We start from the raw sequence: 24,073 nt of genomic DNA on the forward strand, positions 1-24,073 counted from the left end.
AAAGAGTGTGTATAAAGTCCTGCAGGCCTAAGATATAGAATAAAGAGAGCTGAGGAGGAAAGAGAGAAGAGGAAGAGGAGGAGAGAGAGAGAGGCTTTGTAGCCAGTGTCCCCCTTGGAGCAAAAAGGATATGTGCAGAAAGGGGCATCAGGAAGCAACACAGCCCAACACGAACTTCTCTAAAGACCCGGGTCACTTCCAGACATCATGTATGAAGATTTCTAGTAACCATAGACTATGATATGAACTCCTATCACCAGGAAACTGAATCTGTAAGCAAGACAAAGAAACTAATGAATACCTCTCAGACCGGTCAAGGACTGTCTGAAAACTAGCCCAAGGGACCTTGTTAATAGGTTCCTCAATTTTAGGAACCACTGATAGCCTTTAAAAAAGACTCACAAGCTTGAGTCAAGGTCTGGAATGTAAAAGGGAAATTGGGAAACCGCATTTCAGCCGGAGATGTATCTAGGCAAGAACTCAGCCAAAGATGACATTGTCTGAGGCTGGAAAAGAAGCCGCGTTCTCTGTCTGAACAATGCCAAGTCAGTGCATTTCAAGGTTGTCTTGGAGGGACTGTGGCTTTGCTCTCAATACATAGGCTAAATCCTAAATGGCAGGAAAACATGGGTGTTTATGTTGTGGGGTAATGGCAGCTATGTTCAATTCTTGATTGTTTTGTTTTGGAGCTGGTTTTGTCAGTTATGATTGGTCTCTTCCTTTGCACCTGTTTCTTTCTTGAGTTCTCTCTCTTGTCCTCATCTCATGGTTTCTCTCTCATTTCTACTTTTTTATTTCCAGTCCCCTCTCCCTCCCACCTCCTCCTCTTCCCCCCTCTTCCCCCCTCCTCCCCCTCCTCTTTCTTTTCTTTTCTTTTCTTTTCTTTTCTTTTTTTTTTTTTTTTACAATTTTGTAATTAGGTATTTTCCTCGTTTACATTTTCAATGCTATCCCAAAGGTCCCCCATACCCACCCCCCCAATCCCCTACCCACCCACTCCCCCTTTTTGGCCCTGGTGTTCCCCTGTACTGGGGCATATAAAGTTTGCAAGTCCAATGGGCCTCTCTTTGCAGTGATGGCCGACTAGGCCATCTTTTGATACATATGCAGCTAAAGACGAGAGCTCCCGGGTACTGGTTAGTTCATATTGTTGTTCCACCTATAGGGTTGCAGTTCCCTTTAGCTCCTTGGGTAATTTCTCCTCTTTTTTTTTCTTTTGAGACAACATCTCACATGTATATCTGCTTAGCCTCATACTGGCTAAGCTGTCCTTGATGTCTCAAAGACCCACCTGCCTCTGTCTCCTGAGTGTTGAAATCAAATGAAACCAAATCTGCTCTCCTTTTACCTTCTTCTTCTTTTTTTTCCTCTTTATTTTGTTTTTTTCGAGACAGGGTTTCTCTGTGTAGCCCTGGCTGTCCTGGAACTCACTCTGTAGACCAGGCTGGCCTCGAACTCAGAAATTCACCTGCCTCTGCCTACCAAGTGCTGGGATTAAAGACATGAGTCACCAGGCCCAGATCTTTTTACTTCTTAAATATAGCTTTCTATAGCTTTAATAACCATTAAGCTCTTTGTGAGGTTCAAGTTCCAAATCCACGAAAGGATGTGAGTCACGGGAGGGCAAAAGGCTAAAGAAGATGCAAGGAGCTGTAGACAGGCATGGCAGCCTTTATTTACCCAGGTGATGGCTGTCACAGGCCACTAGGCACATGTCTTTGAAGGCAAAGACACATGTAGACCACAACCAAGGTACGTAGACGTAGGCAGGCAGGCCTACAGAGGGACACACAGCCCTACAGATGGACACACAAGCAGGCTGGTGAAGGTACAGGCAAATGCTCTTGATCTCAATGCCATATTCATATAAAAGTGGTGCTCGGCCCAAAGTTGTGCCTTAGTTAGGGTTTTACTGATGTGAACAGACACCATGACCAAGGCAATTCTTATAAAGAAAACAATTAACTGGGGCTGGCTTACAGGTTCAGAGGTTCAGTCCATTATCATCAAGGTGAGAACATGGCAGCATCCAGGCAGGCATGGTGCAGGAGGAGCTGAGAGTTCTACATCTTCATCCGAGGGTTGCTAGGAGAAGACTTACTCCCATGGGGTTAGAATGAGGGTCTCATTTCCCACCCCCACAGTGCACACTTCTTCCAACAAGGTCAATCCTACTCCAACAAGGCCACACCTCCTAATAGTGCCACTCCCTGGGCCAAGCATTCAAATCATCACAAGTAGTTTGATAACAAATTATATCACCATTTACTTTGGGATTCTTGGGTGAGCTAGTGTCCACCATTTTGTGCTGACTCAGACCCCTGGATATATCCACTGTCACTCATCTTGGATCTGTCAGGTATCAGTGATATTTGTTTAAGTATAAGCTGGCCCATCCGGCCCTCTATTCTCAGTAGCACACTCCTTTGTTTTCTAACTCTATGGACAATGTAACTGAAGTACCCAGGCGCCTTTTACTACATTTTCCTACCGAGTCTGTGGTCAAATCATTATCTACATTATTGCTGTCTGTTTCTCTGTCCAGTGTCTTTCAGTTTGGGGTGCTCCCCCTACTTTCTATTTGATAATTTTTTTGCGGGTCTTCCCACATAAAATGAGCTGGGTGTATTCCTTAAATCCTAGTACTCAGGATGCAGGGGCAGGTAGATCTCTGTGAGTTTGAAGCTAGCCTGGGCTACATAGAGAGTTCCAGGAAAACCAGGGCTATATATAGAGACTCTGTCTCAAAAAAAAAAAAAAATTAAACAAACATATGAAAAGTCATGCTCTCCCAGGAGGAAGCATTCCCGCTACCGTCCTTCCTTTCATGGGGTATTTTCATCAGGTAAAGCGTCTTTGCCTCCAAGCCTGATGGCCTAAGTTTGATCTCTGGAACCCACATGGCAGGGGAGAGAAGCCACCTCTGCAGACTGTTGTCAGGCAGTGGGAGTGGGGAAATAAAGGGGCTGGGAGAGAACCCCCGAGCTCTGGGGCTCTGGGTGGATGGACTCAGGGACTACTGTGCACTCTCCACGCCCCTAGGGTGAGCATCAGATTGTGGGAAGCCACGGAACCCCAGTCCTCGGGGGATGGAGAGGGAGCAGTCCGGGTCCCTGGGCTTCACGGAGTCCAGGGATGACAGGTTCTAGGTCTTGGCCATCGCAGGACATTGCTGGACAACGGAGGAAGAGCTGAGAATGGGTGGAGACCCCAAGGGCGGCTCAGTCAGCCCCAGGGCTGAAGGGAGAAGGGGAAAGGGGAAGAAAGAGCTCTGGGTGGTTTCCACTCTGGCGAGAGTCCTTGGTCTAGTGGTGTCGGCTATCGGGAGATTAGATGCAGCTCTTTACGGGAAGGCCTAGTCCATCATTCAAGCACAGTGGGTCTTGATGAGCAGAGACGGTTCATGGTTTTAGAGCTTTATTGTAGAAAGGCAGAGAGAAAGAGAAGGTAGAAAAAGAGAGGCCGGCCATGGCCACGTGGAGAGAAGGGGGAAGGGAGGAAGAGAAGGAGAACTAGAGATGAGAATAAGTGAGGTGTGAGCTTAAGAGAGAGAGGAGGGGCCAAGCAGCCCCTTTTATAGTGGGATGGGCTATCTCGCATTTGCAGGGTAGTTGCGGGGAGGAGCATGCCTGGCTATAGTCAGGTAACTGTGGGGTGGAGTCTAGCCAGAATGCCAGGAGCTTGTGACATTGTCTGCGTGACTGATAGTCACAGGATTATGGAGTTGGGGGCTCCATGGTGTCAGCACCTACGTCTGAGAACATGACTCACTGTTCCATCCCTTGTAGAGTTTTCTACTGAGCCTCCGTGGTAAGCTTGGCTCAACCAGAACACAGGCTGCCTTTCACGTTCCCACAGATTGTCGTCTGGCTTTTACTGGTACACTGCTGGTGTGTGTGCTCCTGTACTCCCAGTAGGTAAATAAAATGTAATTTAAAAAAAAATCTCAAATTCCCACATAAAATGGGATTCTTCCTGCTTCCTTAAAATTTTAGTGTTACCAGGGACACAGAGGAGGGGCTTAAAGCTGGTCAGGATTCGGGTTCCACCCTCAGTGACCTTCAGACCTGCTCCTTTCCAGTTAGTTACACAACAGCACTGCTCACAACAACCAATGGGCTCATCCTATACAGCCATTAAAGAGGACAAGATAAGATGTGCTGTATGTATATGTACAATGAGGCTTTATTCAGCCATGAGGGAGACTGAAACACTACCATCTGCAGGGAAATGAATGGAACTGGAGTTCATACCAAGTGGCATGAGCCAGACCCAGAAAGACAATCATTAAAGGTTTCCTTTCATAAGTGGAGCTCGCACATGCCTATATGGCATGAAAATATAGGCAAAACTACTTTGCAAGAGGAAAGAAACTATCAGGAAGGGGTAAGAGTGACACACAGGGGGGTAATAGGGAATGGATATGGACAACAAACTTGAACAAAAAATGTCATTGAGACGCATGGCTTTGTACAATGAACATGTGCTGATAAACAAAGGAGCCAATGCCATCTTTAGTCCCCGCAATAGCTACTTATATCAACTTCTGTATTTAACCCAATAGCTTCCCCACCTCTTGAAAAAATTCTTGTAGTGTATTGGCACACTCTACTAACCTATAAACTAAGACTATGGGGAGAAGGCTCAGTTGGTAAAGAGCTTGGTGTGACTGAGGGCCTGAGTTCCATTCTCAGCAGCTGTGTAAGGTGTGGTGTTGGGAAGTGGGGACAGATAGTCTAGCTGAATCAGCAAGCTCCAAGTTCAGTGAGAGACCTTGTCACAAAAAATAAGGAAGACAGCTGATACTGACCTCTGCATTTATATACATGAGCATGTTCTCTCTCTCTCTCTCTCTCTCTCTCTCTCTCTCTCACACACACACACACATACACACACACACACACACACACACACACACACAAAGTGAGGTAGGGAAGCATAGGAAATAGTTTAGCAAACGGAGACTCTACTTGGCTTGGGGGATACACAGACCCGTCTTCTATTAACATGCTCAGCAGCTGTCTTAGTTAGGGTTTTACTGCTGTGAACAGACACCATGACCAATGCAAGTCTTATAAAAGACAACATTTAACTGGGGCTGGCTTACAGGTTCAGAGGTTCATCCATTATCACCAAGGCAAGAACATGGCAGCATCCAGACAGGCATGGTTCAGAAGGAGCTCTGAGGGTTCTACATCTTCATTTGAAGGCTGCTAGCAGAATACTGACTTCCAGGCAGCTAGGATGAGGGTCTTATAGCCCACACCCACAGTGACACACCTACTCCAACAGGACCACACCTTCTAATAGTGCCACTCCCTGGGCCAAGCATATACAAACCATCACAGCAGCCTAGGACTCACACCTGCATGTATCATGCACACATCTGAGCACCTAGCAACATGCTAGCAACCGAGACCCTCCCCACCTGCATCAAGTTGCCTGCACAAACTTCTCTCCAAACAATGGACTAATTTCTTTTCCCTTTAACAGCCATCACACATAGACAGTTTCTATTTATATGTACTTCAGTTATACTTAGGAACAAGGGTAGGAGGACCAATGCAGGCTGAGCTAGTTTTGATGCATGTACAACAGGGCAGGCTGTGTCCTCTGAGTGAACAGGGAGAAGCTCCTATTTACCATCTTATGCCTATGCATGTTTGGATGTGCATAAGATTTAAAAATCAGATGCATTGTGGGAAGAGTCGTGTGCAATAGAAGAAAAGGTTATATAATTCAAATATGTCAATCAAAAAGAGAACTATCCAATTATGGCTTGTGGTAAATAGTTACTTTGCTCTTTAAATCCCATAAAAGATGTCCTGGGTGTGAACGTGGTACCCCGAGTGTTCTCTCGTTCATATGGGCTGCTGCCACTTTTATTAGCAGATTTCCCATCTATTCTAGCATCTTGATTTTGAACAGCTTCCTGGCTACTTTTCAGTCCATGTGTGCTTATTTCAATTCCTAGAATATGATGCCAAGAATCTAGAAACACTTGGTGGAGACAGGGACCACTGTTAACACAAGAATGTGATCACATACTGGGACAGGAGAGATGGTTCAACAGTAACAAGCACTTCCTGTTCTTCCAGAAGATCCAGGTTCAGTTCCCAGAACCCGTCACTGCTGTCTGTAAATCTAATGCTACGGGATCTGACACCCCTTTCTGGCTTCCATGAGCTCCAGACGCCCATGTGGTGGGTGAGTAGACAAGGTGAGGTGTCCTGGAACTTGTGTAGGTCAGACTGGCCTCAAACTCATAGAGATCCTCTGACTCGGTGTCCCTGGAGTAAAGGTGTGCACCACCATACTATGTGACAGTACTGATAATAATAGGATGAAAGAGGCCATCATGAGCCTTGAGCCTTGCAAGTTTGACCTACAGAAAGAAACTGAGCACAAGGCCTAGAGAGGTGCACAGATGTTTTAAGGCAGAGTCCTGCCCTCCCCATAGAGAAAAGGATTTTTCCTTCATCTGAAATACTGAGCTTCCCCCGGGGAGCTCAGTAATGGCGATAAAGTTGTTTGTGAATCATAAAGGAAAGCTTCTGAGATGTCTCCATTTAATTGTAAAGAGAAGCAGATGGAAGGCGGGGGTAATTAGGAATAACTGACAGGCTAAAAGGACAGGAGACAATTTGACAATCTCATACATATGTTAAAATCTGAGCTCTGGGGGCTGGCAAGATGGCTCAGCTGGTAAGAGTACTGACTGCTCTTACAGAGGTTCTGAGTTCAAATCCCAGCAACCACATGGTGGCTCATAACCTCCCGTAATGAGATCTGACAACCTTTTCTGGTGTGTCTGAAGTCAGCTACAGTGTACTTATGTATAAAAATAAATAAGTCTTTGGACCGGAGCAAGCAGGGACTGAGTAAGCAGAGTTGACTGGAGCGAGCGGGGCCAACCAGAGTGAGCAGAGGTCCTAAAAATTCAATTTCCAACAACCACATGAAGGCTCACAACCATCTGCACAGCTACAGTGTACTCACATACATAAAATAAATAAATATATAAATAAATAATTTTTAAAAAATCTGAGCTCTACTATCTTAACCCCTTAGGTATCAATTCTTGCTTGTGGTTCAACTAAACAGACCCAGCCACCGCGTCTCCCTGGGCACATTCTGTCCTAACACTTTTCCTGTCACTCATAATCCTGCCCCTCTTTCATGCAGCCTTTGAGGGTTCAGTGTGGACACCTTCTTTTATTTCGGTGTTGTATAGCTGGATTAAGTGCTTAGGAAGGACCTGGATGATTCATGCATGATTAGGATGATGAAGAATATTTTCAGTTAAATAATAATACTGACTCATTGTTGAAGGCAAATTTCTATTGGCCAGAGATAGGATCTGAGCAAGAAGTAATTTTGTATTAACTGTCTAGGACCTAGAGGTCTTCAACATAGAAACCTTACAGACTCGAGGAATTATATGGGCTTACTTCATGTAATTACTTCTATATTAGTTACTATTCTGTTGCTGGGATAAAATATCCTGACAAAAAGGACCTTAGGGAGCTGGGTTGTGGCATATGCCAGTAATCCCAGCACTCGGGAGGCAGAGACAGGCAGATCTCCAAGTTTGAGGCCAGCCTAGCCTGGTCTACAGAGAAAGTTCTAGGGCAGCCAGGACTACACAGAGAAACCCTGTCTCAAAAACCAAACAAACAAGGAAACAAAGGAACCTGGGGAAGAGAGTTTTCAGCCTGTGGTTCCAGAGGATAGACTCCATCATAGTGGGGAAGGCATGGGGGCAGAAGCAGGAAGCTGGCTCATCGCATCTTCATCCACATGTAGGGGAAGGGAGGAGAAAGAAAGATGGGGCGGGAACAGGCAGAAGTGGAATTGGGCTCAAAGTAAGCTCTCAGTGAGGTACTTCCTCCTGTTAGGAACCTTGGAAAGGCTCCATAGCTCCCCCGAAAGCACCACCGCCTTGGGACCAAGTGTTCAAATAGGGAGCCTTAGGGGAACCTCCTTCAAACCTCAGAGCTGTGCTCCGGTGGCTCCACCTTATGGAAGCCAAAAGAATATGAAGACAAACCCAAGGATTCCCCAAGCGGCAAAGAACCCTGTACAATCTTAAATGCCTCTTTGACATATACGGCAAAGTTGTTCATTCAGTTTGCTTTCTGTTTTTTTTTTAAAATCCATTAATTTATTCACTTTACATCTCAGTTGCAGCCCCCTCCTTCTTTTCCTCCCAGTCCCACCCTTAAAAATCCCTCCCCCATTACCCCTCCCCTTCTCCTCAGACAAGGGGAAGCCCCCTTGAATACCATCCTACCCTGAAACCTCCAGTCCCACAAGGACTATCGCTTTCCGTTTTTTTTTTCTCATTTGTTATTTTTTAATGCATTTTTATTTTTTGTGTATGAGTGTTTTGTCTCAGTGCATATATGTGCACCACATGCATGCCTGGTGCCCTCAGAAGTCAGAAGAAGGCGTTAGAGTCCCTGGAACTAGAGTTATGAGCATATGTGAGCCACCATGTGGATGCCAGGAACTGAACCTGGGTCCTCTACAAGAACATCCAGTGCTCTTGACTGCAGGGCAATCTCTCCAGCCCCCTCATTTGTTATTTACTGGGATCTCACCTGGATATTCTGTCATCTCAGTCAGACACGGGCGAGCCTAACAAGAGTCTGCAGTGCATATAAGAACCACAGTGATAAAGAGCAGTTGTCTCCCCACGACACGAGCTGAGGCCAGAGGTGGCAAGTAACTGCCATAAAAATAATATCTGGACACAAAATCTAGGCAACCTTTGTTTGCTGCCCCTGTCTTCTCTCTCTCTCCCTCCCTCCCTCCCTCCCTCCCTCCATCCCTTGTCCTCCTCCTCCTTCTCCTCCTCCTCCTCCTCCTCCTCCTCTGCCTCCTCCTCGTCCTCCTCCTCCTCCTCTGCCTCCTCCTCCTCCTCCTCCTCCTCCTCCTCCTCGTCCTCCTCCTCCTCCTCTGCCTCCTCCTCCTCTTCTTCTTTTGAGACAATGTTTCTCTGCATAGCCTTGGCTATCCTGGAACTCACTATGTAGACCAGGCTGGCCTAGAGATCCACCTGCCTCTGCCTTCTGAGTTCTGGTTTTAAAAGCGTGTGCCACTACACCTGGCTCTTTATTGTAAAAGGTTTGCATTTTATTTAATTAAGAAGAGCATTGTATCCTTACACAATCATGTTCCTTGTGTAGTTCTAAAACCACAAAAATCAATCTGCAATTATAAAATCCTTCAATATTTTATTACAGTTGTGGTAAGATCAGGTGAGCACCAACACAATGTTTCTCTTACAAAACAAAACTCAAAAAAAAATTCAAGATTTACCTCTCCAGGGGAAGGGACACTTGTGCACCGGGTCCTCCTGGATTCTGGGACTCCCTCACATCAAGAACCATTGCCAACCTTTGGGACCCACCTTCAACAGACCCAGAAACTATCTATGCCTTTGCAGGGCAGAAACAGGATCATCAAGCGAGCTCTCAGCTCTGAGTAGAATGCATTAAGCACCTCCCAGCGAATGCCCCTGCTCACTGAAGCTGGAATCTGCAGAGAAGAACCAGCACAGCTGGATTCGAGGGCAAGCCTGGGCTCACAGAACCACAGCACCAGTGGTGGCTTTTTGAATTTTTTTTTTCCGGACTAAATTTAATTCCATCTGAAACCTCAACCTACACACGGGCATGGGCAGAGAGACTTCAGTAGAAGTCCTGTAATAATTCTGGTTCAAAAATCTTTCATCATTTTGGCAATGGCAGTCATAAAGAAGTTTCTATTTCGAGGAGCTGAGGTCAAGGGTCAGGTGAGCCCCTATGGTGCCTCCTGCTGCTTGGTCCTAATGCATTGTGGGAAGTGGTAGAGTGGGGTAAAGGAATCACTGGCTTTCCCTTACTGCGGGATAAGAAAAGAGGAGTCACAAAGGTAAATATTGGGATGTTAGCAGCTCGAGAAGGCAATCTTGAAAGTTGTTTATGTAGCAGCTCTACCTTTGGAATGCACAGAGTTGCGCCAACCCTTGTCAGTGTGCACAGTCTTTGAGAGCTCTTCTCTGGAAAAAATTGGTGTTCAAAGCCCACACTGGACACTTGGCGGTGAACACGTGGGAAGGAGCTGAATAGCATAGCAAGGCTTTGAAAATTGAGCTGACATGGAAGCTCAGCTCGCAGAAGGCCACTTAGAACTTAGAGCCTGAATCCAGCTGGATCTATTGTCTGCTAAAGCTAAAATACCAACATCATTAGTAGGATTTAAGTAAGACTTGAAGATCCATAGAATAACATTCAAAATGTCTAGGATCAAGGCAGTTATTCAGAATATGAAAAAACAGAAAAATCTCTGGTAGAAAAATATGTGTAACAATGCCAAGGATAGCCAAATACTGAAGATTCTCATAGAAAGTTAGAGTGAATGAAACAGAAGGAAAATAGAAAATCCATGAGATGAACTAGGTTTAGCTGGGTATGGTGGCACACCTTTAATCATAGCACTGGGGAAGTAGAGGCAAGTGGATCTCTGAGTTTGAGGCCAGTCTGGTTTGCATAGTGAGTTCTGGGATAGACAGGGCTACATAGAGAGACCTTGCCTCAAAAAAAATTTTTTTTCTAAAACCTTCTCAATTTAGAAAGCTTAAAATACCCAAAACAGGAATAAATACAAAGGACTTTACCCCCAGACACCTAATAATCAAAGTGATGAAAGACAGAGACACAGAAGAAGTTCTGAAAGTAACCAGAACAAAAAGCAACATATTCATGAAGCAGAATAAAATTTCAGTGATTATAGATTCTCATGAGAAACCATGACAACCGGAAGAAAGTGGAACAATACTTTTCAAATGCTGAAAAGGAAATAATTACCCAGACGGAATTCTGTAACTACTGAAATATTCTTCAGACTGAAGGTAAAAGGAAAATGAAGAAACTGTTACTGGAAGACCTTATCTGTGGTTATTGCTTAAGAGAGAAAGAGTAGCCGAAGGGAACTTAGAACGTTAGGAAAGAAAGAACAGGTACCTTTCCTCTGCAACCGAACGCTTGGTCACTGACAGCAGAGACTGGAAGTCTTGTAACAGCTCTGTTCCTCACTGTGTGGTCAAATACCCAATACAAGCAACATGTGACGGGCATATCTTGTCTCACAATGTGAGCATGCAGTCCGCCAGGGCATAGAAGGGACATGAGGTGTCTGGTCACCTGGATGCCTGCACTCAGGAAGCAGAGATGGGGATGTTGCCACCCTGTCCTCTTGGATTCGTCTGGCAATGGTGCTGTTCACAATCAGGATGTGTTTTTCCCTCTTTGGTCAAACCTTTCTGGAAGGTACCATTGTAGACACATTCCAGATGTGATTCTTATCCAATCAACTTGATGACAAAGACAGCTTATCACAAGTACCTAATATTTTATTTCACAGTGCTGGGAATTGAACTCAGGTCCTCACACATGCTGGAAAAGTGACCTGCACCAGGCTCCATCCCCAGGCCATGATGAGGTTTTCAGTGTATGTGGGTGTAATATATAAGACAGCAACATAAGAGGGGAGATACACCAAACCATATAATAGTAAGGTGGTTTTCCTAAAAGAACATAACTTTTAAAAGGAAGAATGTTGGAGGAATCATATCCAATTGTGAGACTTCCTATAAAATATAGTGATCTACATAATGTAGTAAAAGAGAAAGACCCATTAGCGAGACATATAAGAGAAGATCTACACAGTACAGTAGCTAATATTTGAATTTCTGTATCAGAGAAACTTTACAAAGATCTTTTTTCATCAAGTGGTGTTGATTGTGACATCCTTATACAAAAGGTCAACTACATCCTAAACCTCACATCACATATAAAACTGATTTATAGTGGGTCCCAGTGTCACAGTGCTTGTCTGGCCTGCTGGAGGCCTGCGTTAGACTCCTAACCCAGACAGAGAAACACCACCTTCCCAAACAAAAAAACTCAAGCTGGCTGTAATTGAAATGTGACACATAAAACTATAATGCTTTTAGAAGAAAATCCTTGTGACCATGAATCAGGATAGAACTCTTAGATGTGATACTGAAAGTATAAATGGACCAGGAAAAATATTAGATTTCATCAAAATGAAAAAAAATCTGCCAAAGATACCATTTTTTAAAAATGAAAGAAAGCAAGAAGAGGGGAAAGTAAAGAAATGGTGAAGCAGTTAAAAGTGCTTGCTGCTGTTCAGAGACATGAGTTTAATTCCTAGAACCCATGCCAGGTGGCCTATGATTGTCAATAGCACAGCTGGTGGCCACATTCCAGTGCCCCCACACATAAGCACACATCCACATGTAGACACACACCCCTATGCATAATTTAAAATGATAAGAATAAGAATCAATGCAAAGAAAAGCTATAGTTGGCAGGAAATGATTGTAAATCAAACAAAGTATTTATTTCCAGAATATACTTCACTTATTTAAAAATTTAAAGTTAGTGTAAGTCTCTGGTGAGGTTTAGCTACCGAGGACCCCCTGAGTGAGCCACATGGATCTGGGGATCGATGCTAAAGCAAGAGGTATTTATTGTTCCTGTGCACTGGGGTCATCCTGCACCTGAAGGAGAGGCAATAACCTCAGGCAGCCCATTCAGCAAGTTTTTATACAGTTTCCAGGGGGCAGAATGGAGCACCAGCAACTAGGCACAATATGATTGGCAGAACAGTGTGACTTTTAAATTGATTGGTCTCTGCAGGTGACCAATGGTTGGTCCCCCCTCCCTTCTGGAGGGGAGGGGTGCCTACATGCTTCATGACCTCTCTCTTCCAGGGGGAGGGGTGCCTGGTGGAATTTTCCAAAGGTCCTGAGCTGACCTCTTTATCCCCCCCCACCCCCTTTTTTCTTGTGCATGTTTCAATCCCGAAGCTATTGCTGGTATTCTGATTTCTTATACTCCTGGTCTTCTGTATCTAGTTCTTTGTATCTCTGCTTTAAGATCAGTAGCTGGACTGTACCTATGCATTCCTTAACAAAAGTGGCCAAGCAGTTGCAAATGTAGGGGCCAAAAGTCAGAAGTAAAATCAAGATGACTAAGAAGCCTAATAGGGAGGAGATCAGGGTGGTAACCCAAGGAGAATTGTTAAACCAGGATTCAAACCAACCTTGGGTTTTCTTTCTTTCTCTCTTCCACTTGGCTAGTCCTTCTTTCACCTTGGCCCAATGCTTCACACCTCTAGGTAGCACAGAAAAAGTGGTTGGCCCCCTAGCACTAATGGGCCTGCTGCTAGCTTCTCCCATCTCGAGGTCACACATATATGGGGGTTTCTTGCAAGAAACTTCTCAAATTTGAGTATCCTCACTCTAAGCCCCACCCTCCAAGGCCAATTCTGAGACACAGTTCAGATTTACATATCCCACATCCCCCACATTTGGGCAATCCCTCCCAGTGGACACCCCAGGGGTCAAGGCCCACTGCTAAATCACAGAGATCAAAGACAAGGTCCAGCCACCAGATACAATGTGGGTGTTCCTCTGTTGTGGACCAAGTCACATCCCTAGTGGCTGAGAGAACCTGCCAAGTCACCCCAGTAGGGTTGTGGGGGCTGCTGAGACTCAGCACTGGAAGATACACCATGGCCATCTCAAGGTTTCTTTGGCCTTGCAGAAGGGGGTTGCTTGGGTGTTTGGCTGCTATCCAGTTGGCATCAGGCACAGGTGCTGGTCTGACATGAACCCAGGAAGTTACTCCATCCACTTTAATGGAGGTCTGGGTGGTCAACAACACCAGGAACAGCCCTCTCCACTTTGCTTCCAAGTTTTCAGCATGATGTCCCTTAACATATACCCAATCTCCAACTTGGAGTACCTGTGTTATACAGGGCACTAAGTTTAGGCCACAATTTCTGATGGGTGATCTGGAAAGCTTGCAATCAAGCCATAAGATTCTCGTCAGTCTGCAAAGTCACTCTGAGGGAATCAAGAGTGGGGGTCAAGGGAGTGGGAGTCCCATACAGGATCTCAAAAGGGGTCAGGTTAAAATGGTAGGGGGTATTCCGGGCTCGGAACAGGGCCAGGAAAAGGAACACCACTCAGTCAGTGCCAGTCTTCAAGGTCAATTTAGTCAAAGTCTCTCTTAAGGTTCTATTTATTTTCTCTACCTGCCATGAGTTCTGGGGACAGTATGCACAACGGTGCTTCCAATTAGTCCCCAATGTCTCTGCCAATCCCTGACTTACCTTAGAGACAAAAACAGAACCATTGTCTGATCCAGTTACCTTGGACACTCTGAATCTCTGGAAAATTTCCTCTCATATCTTCTTGGCTACCATGGTAGCTGTTTCCTGCTTGGTGGGGAAAGCCTCAACCCATCCATAGAAAGTATCTACAAACACTAGAAGGTATTTGTAACCATATTTTCCTGGCTTAACTTCTGTAAAATTGACTTCCCAGTATACTCCAGGCCTCTCTCCCCTAGGTCTTCTGCCCTGTTTACCCTTGGCCACATAAGCATTCACTTGCTGGCATACCGTACACTGTTCTCTCTAGCCTAAAACCTGAGGTCCATTACATAGACTTTAGATCCCTTGACTGCTTGGATGAGCTCCTTATCTCCTAACTGAGTCCATCTGTGCATTTGGCCTAGTAAGTCTTTTGCTTGCTTTCTAGGGGGTATAATTTTCCTTCTTGTGTGCACCATTGCCCTTCCTTCTCTAGGTAGTAGTTGGTAGGGTGAGTAGCAATCTGAGTCCTTTCTTTTCCAGTATATTCTAAGTGAGGCCATTCTTTAGTCCAGTCCCATTTCCCAGTGGGTGTCTCTTGCAGGCCCATAATCTGGATAGGCTCCTGCATAGCCACTTCTCAAGCCTGGTAATTGCCTCGGGCCTCTCTCTTGGTATATAGCCCCATGGTTGTGGGCTGTGGCAAAGCCATACCTGCTATCCATGTTGATGTTAATCTTCTTGCCAGCCCCAAGTTCCAAGGCTTTAATAAAGGCAATTAGCTCTGATTTCTGCGCTGACATGCCAGGGGTAGAAGTTCCACCCAGATGACCTTTGTGCCGTCCACCATGGCAGCACCCACTCATCTCTGACCAGCATGGAGAAAACTGCTCCCATCTGTAAAGCAGGTCGCCTTGGCGCCCCACAGGGGTCAATCAGGGAGGTCTTTCCTCCACCCATAGGCTCTCCTTTTGGGCCAGTTAGTTGTGGCCCATCGAGCAGGAAATGTATCTGGGCCCCCACCTTGGAGAGTAAGTCTTGCCCCAACAGAGGGTAGGGACAGTAAATAAGTGGGATACCTGGCCCATCCTAATGTCCACTGTTCTTTGGTTATATACATCTTGGTACCAGTAGCTTCTTGGACTCAGGTTTTTTGCTGGAGACTGGCCCATCAGCTTGGAGGAGGACTGAGTGTTGGGCCCCTGTGTCCATCAAGAATTGAGTGGGTTTCCCCTCCACTCTGAGTTACCCTGGGGAGGGGATCTGAACCCCATCCTCCCTAGACACTGTCTTCCCCCAGGGCTAATGCCTTTGCTGTTTTCCCAAGACCTGGAATTTCCCACCTCCAGCTTCCATTTGTTAGGGCACTCTTGGGCCCAGTGGCCTCTCTCCTTGCAATATGTGCACTGTGCACTGGTCCTCTTCAAGGGCTTTTCTGTCTCTTTTCTCTGCTTTTCCTAACTACTATAGCCAGGACTCTATAGATTCCTTCCCTGTCACTTTCCTTCCTTCCTTCCTTCCTTCCTTCCTTCCTTCCTTCCTTCCTTCCTTCCTTCCTTTCTTCCTCACTCTCTTTCTCTCTCTCTTCCTTCCTTTCTATCAGTAAGTATATTTTTAAAATTTCAAAGTACCAAAAACTCTTTGAAGTTAAACATTAAGAAAATGCTAATTTCGAGCACAGTGAGAAAAATTATCAATAGAACATGATTTTAACATTTTCAACTGTTGATATTCAACAAAAGAATAGTTATTTTTTTAAGATATACTTTGCTGTTATGTCTTCCTTTTCAGTTCTGATTTTGTTAATTTGGATACTGTCTCTGTGCCCTCTACTTAGTCTGGCTAACGGTTTATCTATCTTGTTGATTTTCTCAAGGAACCAGCTCCTGGTTTGGTTGATTCTTTCTATAGTTATTTTTCTTTCTATTTGGTTTGATTATTTCCTGCTGTCTACTCCTCTTGGGTGTATTTGCTTCTTTTTGTTTTAGAGCTTTCATATGTGCTGTCAAGCTGCTAGTGTAAGCTCTCTTCAGTTTCTTTTTGGAGGCACTTAGAGCTATAAGTTTTCCTCCTACCACTGCTTTCATTGTGCCCCATAAGTTTTGGTACGATGTGTCTTCATTTTAATTAAATTCTGAAAAGCCTTTAATTTCTTTATTTCTTCCTTGACCAAGTTATCATTGAGTAGAGTGCTGTTTAGCTTCCATGTGTGTGTGTGATTTCCCTTGTTTTTGTTGGAATTTAAGACCAGCCTTAGTCTGTGGTTATCTGATAGAGTGCATGAGATTATTTCAATCTTCTTTTATCTGTTGAGGCCTGTTTTGTGGCTAATTATATGGTCAGTTTTGGAGAAGGTACCATGAGGTGCTGAGAAGAAGGTATGGTCTTTTGCTTTAGGATGAAATGTTCTATAAATATCTGTTAGATCCATTTGGTTCATAACTTCTGTTACTTTCACTGTGTTTCGGTTTAGTTTCTGTTTCCATGATCTGTCCATTGCTGAGGGTGGGGTGTTGAAGTCTCCCACTATTACTGTGTGGGGTGCAATGTGTGCTTTGAGCTTTAGTAAAGTTTTTTTTTGTTTGTTTTTGTTTTATGAATGTGGGTGTCCTTGCATTTGGAGCATACATGTTCAGAATTGAGAGTTCATCTTAGTAGATTTTCCCTTTGACCAATATGAAGTGTCCTTCCTTATCTTTTATTGATAACTTTGGTTGAGAGTTGATTTTTATTTGATATTAGTGTGTTTCTTGGGACCATTTGCTTGGAAAATTGTTTTCCAACCTTTTACTCTGAGGTAGTGTCTGTCTTTGTCACTGAGGTGGGTCTCCTGTATGCAGCAAAATGCTGGGTCCTGTTTATGTATGTTAGTCTGTTAGTCTATGTCTTTTGGGGGGAATTGAGTCCATTGATGTTAAGAGATATTAAGGAAAAGTGATTGTCACCTCCTGTTATTTTGTTGTTAGAGATGGAAGTATGTTTATGTGGCTATCTATCTTCTTTTGGGTTTGTTGAAAGATTACTTTTCCAGGGTGTAGTTTCCCTCCTTGTGTTAGTGTTTTCCATCTATTATCCTTTGCAGGGCTGGATTTATGGAAATATATTGTATAAATTTGGTTTTGTCATGGAATATCTCTATGGTAATTGAGAGTTTTGCTGGTTATAGTAGTCTAGGCTGGCATTTGTGTTCTCTTAGGGTCTGTATGACATCTGCTCAGGATCTTCTAGCTTTCATAGTTTCTGGTGAGAAGTCTGGTGTAATTCTGATAGGTCTGCCTCTATATGTTACTTGACCTTTTCCTCTTACTGCTTTTAATATTCTTTCTTTGTTTAGTGCATTTGGTGTTTTGATGATTATATGATGGGAGGAATTTATTTTCTAGTCCATTCTATTTGGAGTTCTGTAGGCTTCTTGTATGTTCTTGGGCATCTCTTTCTTTAGGTTAGGGAAGTTTTCTTGTATAATTTTGTTGAAGATATTTACAGGCCCTATAAATTGGGAATCTTCTCTCTTGTCTTTACCTGTTGTTCTTAGGTTTGGTCTTCTCATTGTGTCCTGGATTTCCTGGATATTTTGGGTTAGGAACTTTTTGCTTTTTGCATTTTCTTTGACTGTTGTGTCAATGTTTTCTATAGTATCTTCTGCACCTGAGATTCTCTCTTCTATTTCTTGTATTTGGTTGGTGATGCTTGCATCTATGGCTCCTAATTTCTTTCCTATGTTTTCTAAGTCCAAGGTTGTCTCCCTTTGTGATTTCTTTATTGTTTCTAATTCCATTTTTAGATCCTGGATGGTTTTGTTCATTTCCTGTACTGGTTTGATTGTGTTTTCCTGTAATTCTTTAGGGGATTTTTGTGTTTCCTCTTTAAGTGCTTCTACCTGTTTACCTGTGTTCTCCTGTATTTCTTTAAGGGAGTTATTTATGTTCTTCTTAAAGTCCTCTATCACCATCATGAGAAGTCAATTTAGATCTGAATCTTGCTTTTCCAGTGTGATGGTATAAAAAGTTAAAGTTCAATAAAAGAATATAAATAATTCAATTTTAATGAGTCAGATTGTTTAAATTGTATGTGCATGAGTGCTCTGTCTGCAAACATAGCACTTGATCAAAGAGCAGGCATGGATGCCAGTTAAGCACATGAAAAGATGCACAGCATCCATTAGGAAGGAACAGGATAGGAAGTGTTCCAAGTACCAGTTACAAATACTGGCAATTCTTTTTATTCTCTGACCCCAAAGAGCAAAATATTTTCAGCCTGGCAAAGCCCTCTCTCAAGTGAAAAAAATCTGGATTTAACATGTCTGACTTAGGCCTGGAGAGGTTAAGAGCACTTGCTGCTCTTGGAGAGAGGACCCAGGTTCAGTTCCCAGGACTCACATGACAGCTTACAACCATCTGTAACTCCAGTTCCAGGGGACCCAATGCAGTGCCCTCTTCTGGCCTCTGTGGGTACCTGTATGTACACTGTGCACATACAGACAAACAAGGAAACACACACATTTTTTTTTTAATCTGACTTAATTGCAAGTTACACAATTAGGTAAATCTGATTTAAAATCTGTGAAATCCATTTAATGAACAGGGCTTCTCCATTATTCCTTGTACATCTTAAATGTGGAGAAGGGGACTGAAGAGATAGCTCAGCGGTTAAGAGCACTGACTACTCCTTTAGAGTCCTGAGTTCAATTCCCTGCAACCACATGGTGGCTCACAACCATCTGTAATGGGATGCCCTCTTCTGGTGTGTCTGAAGATAGCTACAATCTATTCATATAAATAAAACAATAAATCTGTTTTTAAAAAATGTGGAGAAGGATGACCCTCTGGTCTGCTGGTTGATCTAGCTACCCAATACAGAACCTCAAAGCATACTGTCCAGAGGTGGGGGGTTCTTTTTCTGACTCAGACTAGAAATTCCCTTTCACAAGTAGTCAAACCACAAATCTCTGCTTAGAACTGTAATAGGCTATGGATCAGCAAGGAACAGCCAGCCACCTCTGCCCTGGCCCCCTGCGTTGCCTGCACCCCCCCCACCTCTCCAACTTCCACCCCTCCAGCCCCTACACGCACGCGCACAGGCATGCGCACTGCCCTAGGAAACTAAGAGCAGTCTTTGAAATATGCAGAACATCTAAAACAATGAATATCTTTTTAGTATATCTGCAAGTATCTAATCAAACTTACTTAGTGGTGAAAGGAAATAAAACTTGAGACCTGTGATTCATGTAATGTATGTCAAATAGCCCAAAGAGTTGTTTGTGAGCTTTGAAACCTGGGGCTGAGAACATAGCACAACAGACCAGGACATGCCTGGGCAGGCCCATCGCCTCCCTATCTCCCACCCCTCTGACCTAAGTTAAATGTTACAGGCTGCTAATGTTTAAATGGACCAATCATGTGAAACCGCGCCAATTCCTCCCCCAGCCCCACTCCTTTTCTATAAAAACCCCTAGCTTCCAAGCCTTGTGGTTGAATCCACTGTCTCCTGTGTGAGATACGTTTCGACCCGGAGCTCCGCCATTAAAATACCTCGTGTTGTTACATCAAGGTATTGTGTTCTATTTGTGATTCTTGGATGCACGCCAAATCGGGAGTTGAGTGGGGGTTTCCCCACTAGGTTCTTTCAGTGGGAAGTCATTAATTTCTAATTTCTTTTAACAAAGCAACCAAAAAGGTAGCAGTTGACTGACATCCTGGACTCAGTATGTTCTGATTCATTTAAAAGGTCAGGAAGGCTGAGGCAGGAGGATGGTTTAGCCTGAGAGCTCAAGGACAGCCTAGCAGTACAGTACAGACCTTGCCTCAAAAAGGGAGCTGCTTTTGCACCTGGGTCCACAGGGACCTGGAGTAGGATGAACCTCTGGCATCTCCACCCCATTTGGTGTTCTGTCTTCCTGTCTCCATTACTTAGAGTCGGACCCCTGATTGGTTCTGCATAGATTACCTAATCTGTTTACCTAACCTATCTTTGTTCTAATTGACATCTCCAGGGCTTTACTGCCTCTGTCTGTTAACCCAGGCCTAGTCCTGGAAGCGTCTAGCCTCTGTACAATTTAATCTAGGCCTAAAAGATTTTCAGCCCCTGAGACTTGTTACTGAAAGCTCACCCTTTCTACTTCTTACTAAACTCTAGGTGGGCTGGTTCAACTCAGCTGTTCTGGCTCAAACGCCTCTCCAAGCTGACTGATTCAATCTGCCTTCTCTCTCTCAGCCTCTCCTGAATTGCTCTGCTTGGCCTTATACTAACTCTGGCAATAAGTTCTAATCTTCTGGTTCCTTCTCATTCTCTGGCGCATTCTGTCTTCGCCTGTGTCTAGCTTGTTCTCTCTCTGCACCCTGTCTGTAAAACTCCTCCTTCTCCTCTCCCTCTGCACTGCTCCCTCCTATGTTACCTCTCTTTCCTCTGTGCTTCTGAGAGTTGGGCGTATCCCGTTCTCTCAAATCTTTCTCTTGATTCGTCACTTTGTCTGCCACTCAATTAAACATCACTTTCAAACCTGGGTGCTTCCTTCTACAAACTAACTTTACCTTCGATGTTGGGGATGAAAGGTGTGTACCAAGGACATGTCTATACTCCAGCCAGAGGGATTAAAGGTGTGTGTTAAGGACTGAACCACATCACAACTAGAAACAGGGCTTTTCAGTAAATCACACATCTTGGAGTTCTCACTGTGATCAAAAATCCTGCAACAAACAGCTCCTAGCATTCCAGGAAGTTATGTCTTTGGGCAAATGGGGCTTGCAGGCTAGAGACATTTCTGCTTTACAGATAAACACAGTAAGTTGAAACACAACTTAAGCAATCATACATACCTGGCTATAAAACAAATGTTTCTTAAACTGTCCCCTTCCCCATAAAACAGACGACACAAAGCAAATTCAACACCATCTTAGCTGCTGTGTTTGGGTCCATGGTCCTATTGCACCTAGGGTCTGTATTGATATCTGAGGCTGTGTTACCACTAAGGACCATGCAGTTATCCCTGGTTCAAGCTGCCACCTAAGTTCATGTTGATTTCCAGGTACTGTATTGAGCTGGCCCTGCCCCTTGCCTAGGCAGTACAGTAGAGCTGGCCCTGGTGGCAAAGGCATGAGCCAGCCCTGAGTGCATGAACACCAAAGATCTAGCCCTCCCCTCATCTGCCTTGTGGTGGTGGGAGTACAGATAAGAATCCCTCTGCCAAGGTCATGAGAGTGGAAGAGCTGGTCCCATCTCTCACCAGATGTAGCACTCAGGAGAGGGGGCACACATCTCCCCTGGGCAGCACAGTAGAGCTGGCCCTGACCCTACCTATGGCACTTGGGTGAGCTAGCTGGGTCAATGCTGGAGATCTGGCCCTGGGGTGTGGGTGTGAAACACCCGGCTGACTGACCAACTCAGCCACTATCCAGGCCCAGATCCAGGGCTTTGAGTTGGCCCATCCAACAACTACAGCATCTATGACCTGCTGGAGTGTGTGAAGGGGCAGCTTCTGTGGTGAGAATTTTGTGTGTGTGTTCTGTTTTTTGTTTGTTTGTTTTGTTTCCTTGTGGGAGAAGTTGCAAGGGCAGGGGGTGAGATGTTTTATTGTTTGTTTCATTATTTCTTTTTTTTTTTGTTTTCTTTGGGGAGGGAGGTGTAAGGGTAGATATGGAGGGATGGAGAGATGAGTGGGAATCAGATGCATGATGTAAAATTCACAAAGAATCAATTTAAAAATCTTAAAAAGAGAGAAATATCAAAAGATACGTCTTTGGTTTCTGTTGAGGTGTGTTTGATTATTTATAGACAGTGACTTCCTGCCATATTCTCACATCACGAAAGGATATACTTAGTGTTCCTGAGCCTTGGGTATATGGACACTAATCCTACCCTTGAGGAAGAAACTGTCACCTTATGCTAGGGATGCAGGGATGCAAGTTGAAGTTGCCAGCCCTCCTGCCTGAGGAATTCCCCCTCAGGACTTAACAAGCACCCAGGATATTGGCTTGAATTAAAGAAAAGTATTTCAGATAAGTCTTAATCAATCAAAAGGAGAAGATGCACTGAAAGAGACCCAGGGTAGCCATTGGAGAAGAGAGTACACAAGTGCCTTAGCTACAGTTGTACGCATGGTTTTGGTGCCCTTGAAGTGGCACTTGAGGACAACAATCTACATCGAAGACAGAATTGAAAGTCGTTGGTAGGTACACATATTTCTTTACTGAAGCAGGCATTTTAGTAGCAGTGAGATGCATTTGAGGCTATATCAACAACTAAGATCTACAACTAAGACTTTAAGAAGTGTTTGCATACTCAATTTCTGACAGAAAGTGTTAGGTCTCTGAGGCAGCTTAAAGGGACAGGAGGCAGAAAAGAGAAGGAGCCCTAGCTGCAGCCCGGACTGCGTTTATCCGTGCACAGCGAGCTTCCTCAGGGAAGCTGGAGACTCTCCCAGAGGAAAACAGATGGCTGTGACCCTTTGTATGGTTTTTGTTGTTTCGGTCTTAGACATTAGCCATTAGCTGTTCTAAGAGTCACATTTGTAATATTTTTAGAAGTGAAGTATAGTGTAGGTTCGTTTTGTTTTGTTTTGTTTTGTTTTTGCACAGGCCAACTGCAGTCAACTGTCAAAATTCTTGACTCTGTCAGCAAGTGACATAAACCACTCCAGAGGGTCAGGTTATCTCTATGTGTTTTCTGTCTGTCTCTGTCTCTCTGTCTGTCTCTGGGTCTGTCTGTCTCTGGTGCCCTTAATCTTTCCCTGTTTTTCTATCCTGTCTCAGAATCTACATAAACTCTATCTGTTAATCCAGCACACTGAATTTTCAACAGGAATTTTGAGAAGACATGGACGTGTAATAACTTCCCCTCCTCCTCTTCCTCTTCTTCTTCCTTCTCTAGCTTTGGACTGAAGCTGGATCCTGGTACAGGCAAGCACCACTTAAGGTTTTTGCACGGAACTTTCTTCAGTCGGGCATACCAGCATCTGTCCATCTCTGTTTGACCTTCCATCTGCAAAGACTCTTAGAAAAACATCAGTAATCTGTTCTTGGACCACTGCAGTCAAGGGCATAGTTTATACTTCACATGTCACTCTGGTCTCTTAGAGAAGACAATTCATTTCTTATTTGTTTGTTTTGGTTTTTGCGACAGCATCTCTCTACATAGCCAGGCTAGTCCCAACTGTTGACTTGGGACCCAGAACAACAGAACTGCACACATGTTTGGGTAATAGTCTTGCAGATCAAGCTTGAAAAAGTTTCTAGGCTGCCTGCCCATTTTCTTTTCCTCTTAAAAAATAGTTCTGATTTTTTGTTTTAGTTTTTCTGAATTATGCTTGTTTGGGACTGAGCCACTCAAACATTTACAGGGGTATTTAAAATGTCTCGGGGGTTTAGTTATAATAAATTAAAGCTTTTACAAGAACTCATGTAAAATGTTTACATAAACTGTGCATCCATTTCTCTTAAGTAAATTGGGATTGATGGGGCATATAATAAACGTTTTATTAACTTTGCCATAAATGTCAAGACTGTTTTCTAATGTGACTGTGCCATTTTAAATCCTCCATAGAAACACAAGAATTTCAGCAGCTCTGTTCTCCCTGAAAGTTGACATTTTCTTTCTTCCTTTCTTTCTTTCTTTCTTTCTTTCTTTCTTTCTTTCTTTCTTTCTTTCTTTCTTTCTTTCTTTCCTTCCTTCCCTCTTTCCTTTTTTCTCTTCTTTTTATAAAACCCGTTTTATTATTATTATTTTATTTTCTGTGTATGAGTGTTTTGCCTGCATGTATGTTGGTGTGCCATGTGTGTGCCTGGCGTCTACAAGAACTAGAATAGAGTATTGGATCCCCTGTAAGTTAAGTTATAGATGGCTGTAAGCCTCCTTGTGGTGCTGGAAACTGACCCTGGCCCTTTGGAAGAGCAGCAGCCAGTGCTCC

The 24,073-nt window shown here is 44.0% G+C and overlaps 1 long non-coding RNA gene across 2 annotated transcripts; it reads left to right on the top strand.

The window, feature by feature from the left end:
- Positions 1–2,717: 2,717 nt before the first annotated feature.
- LOC102640693 lies at positions 2,718–23,660 on the top strand. 2 transcript variants are annotated; one of them, XR_001782943.2, is made up of 3 exons: positions 2,718–3,917; positions 5,975–6,220; positions 23,038–23,660. It is a non-coding gene; the product is annotated as an uncharacterized LOC102640693 (long non-coding RNA). The 2 variants fall into 2 exon arrangements; XR_003953272.1 differs by having other exon boundaries at positions 6,099–6,220.
- Positions 23,661–24,073: the final 413 nt, after the last annotated feature.

The sequence above is a fragment of the Mus musculus genome, assembly GCF_000001635.26.
Source record: "Mus musculus strain C57BL/6J chromosome 4 unlocalized genomic contig, GRCm38.p6 C57BL/6J MMCHR4UN_CTG4".
Classification (NCBI taxonomy): domain Eukaryota; kingdom Metazoa; phylum Chordata; class Mammalia; order Rodentia; family Muridae; genus Mus; species Mus musculus.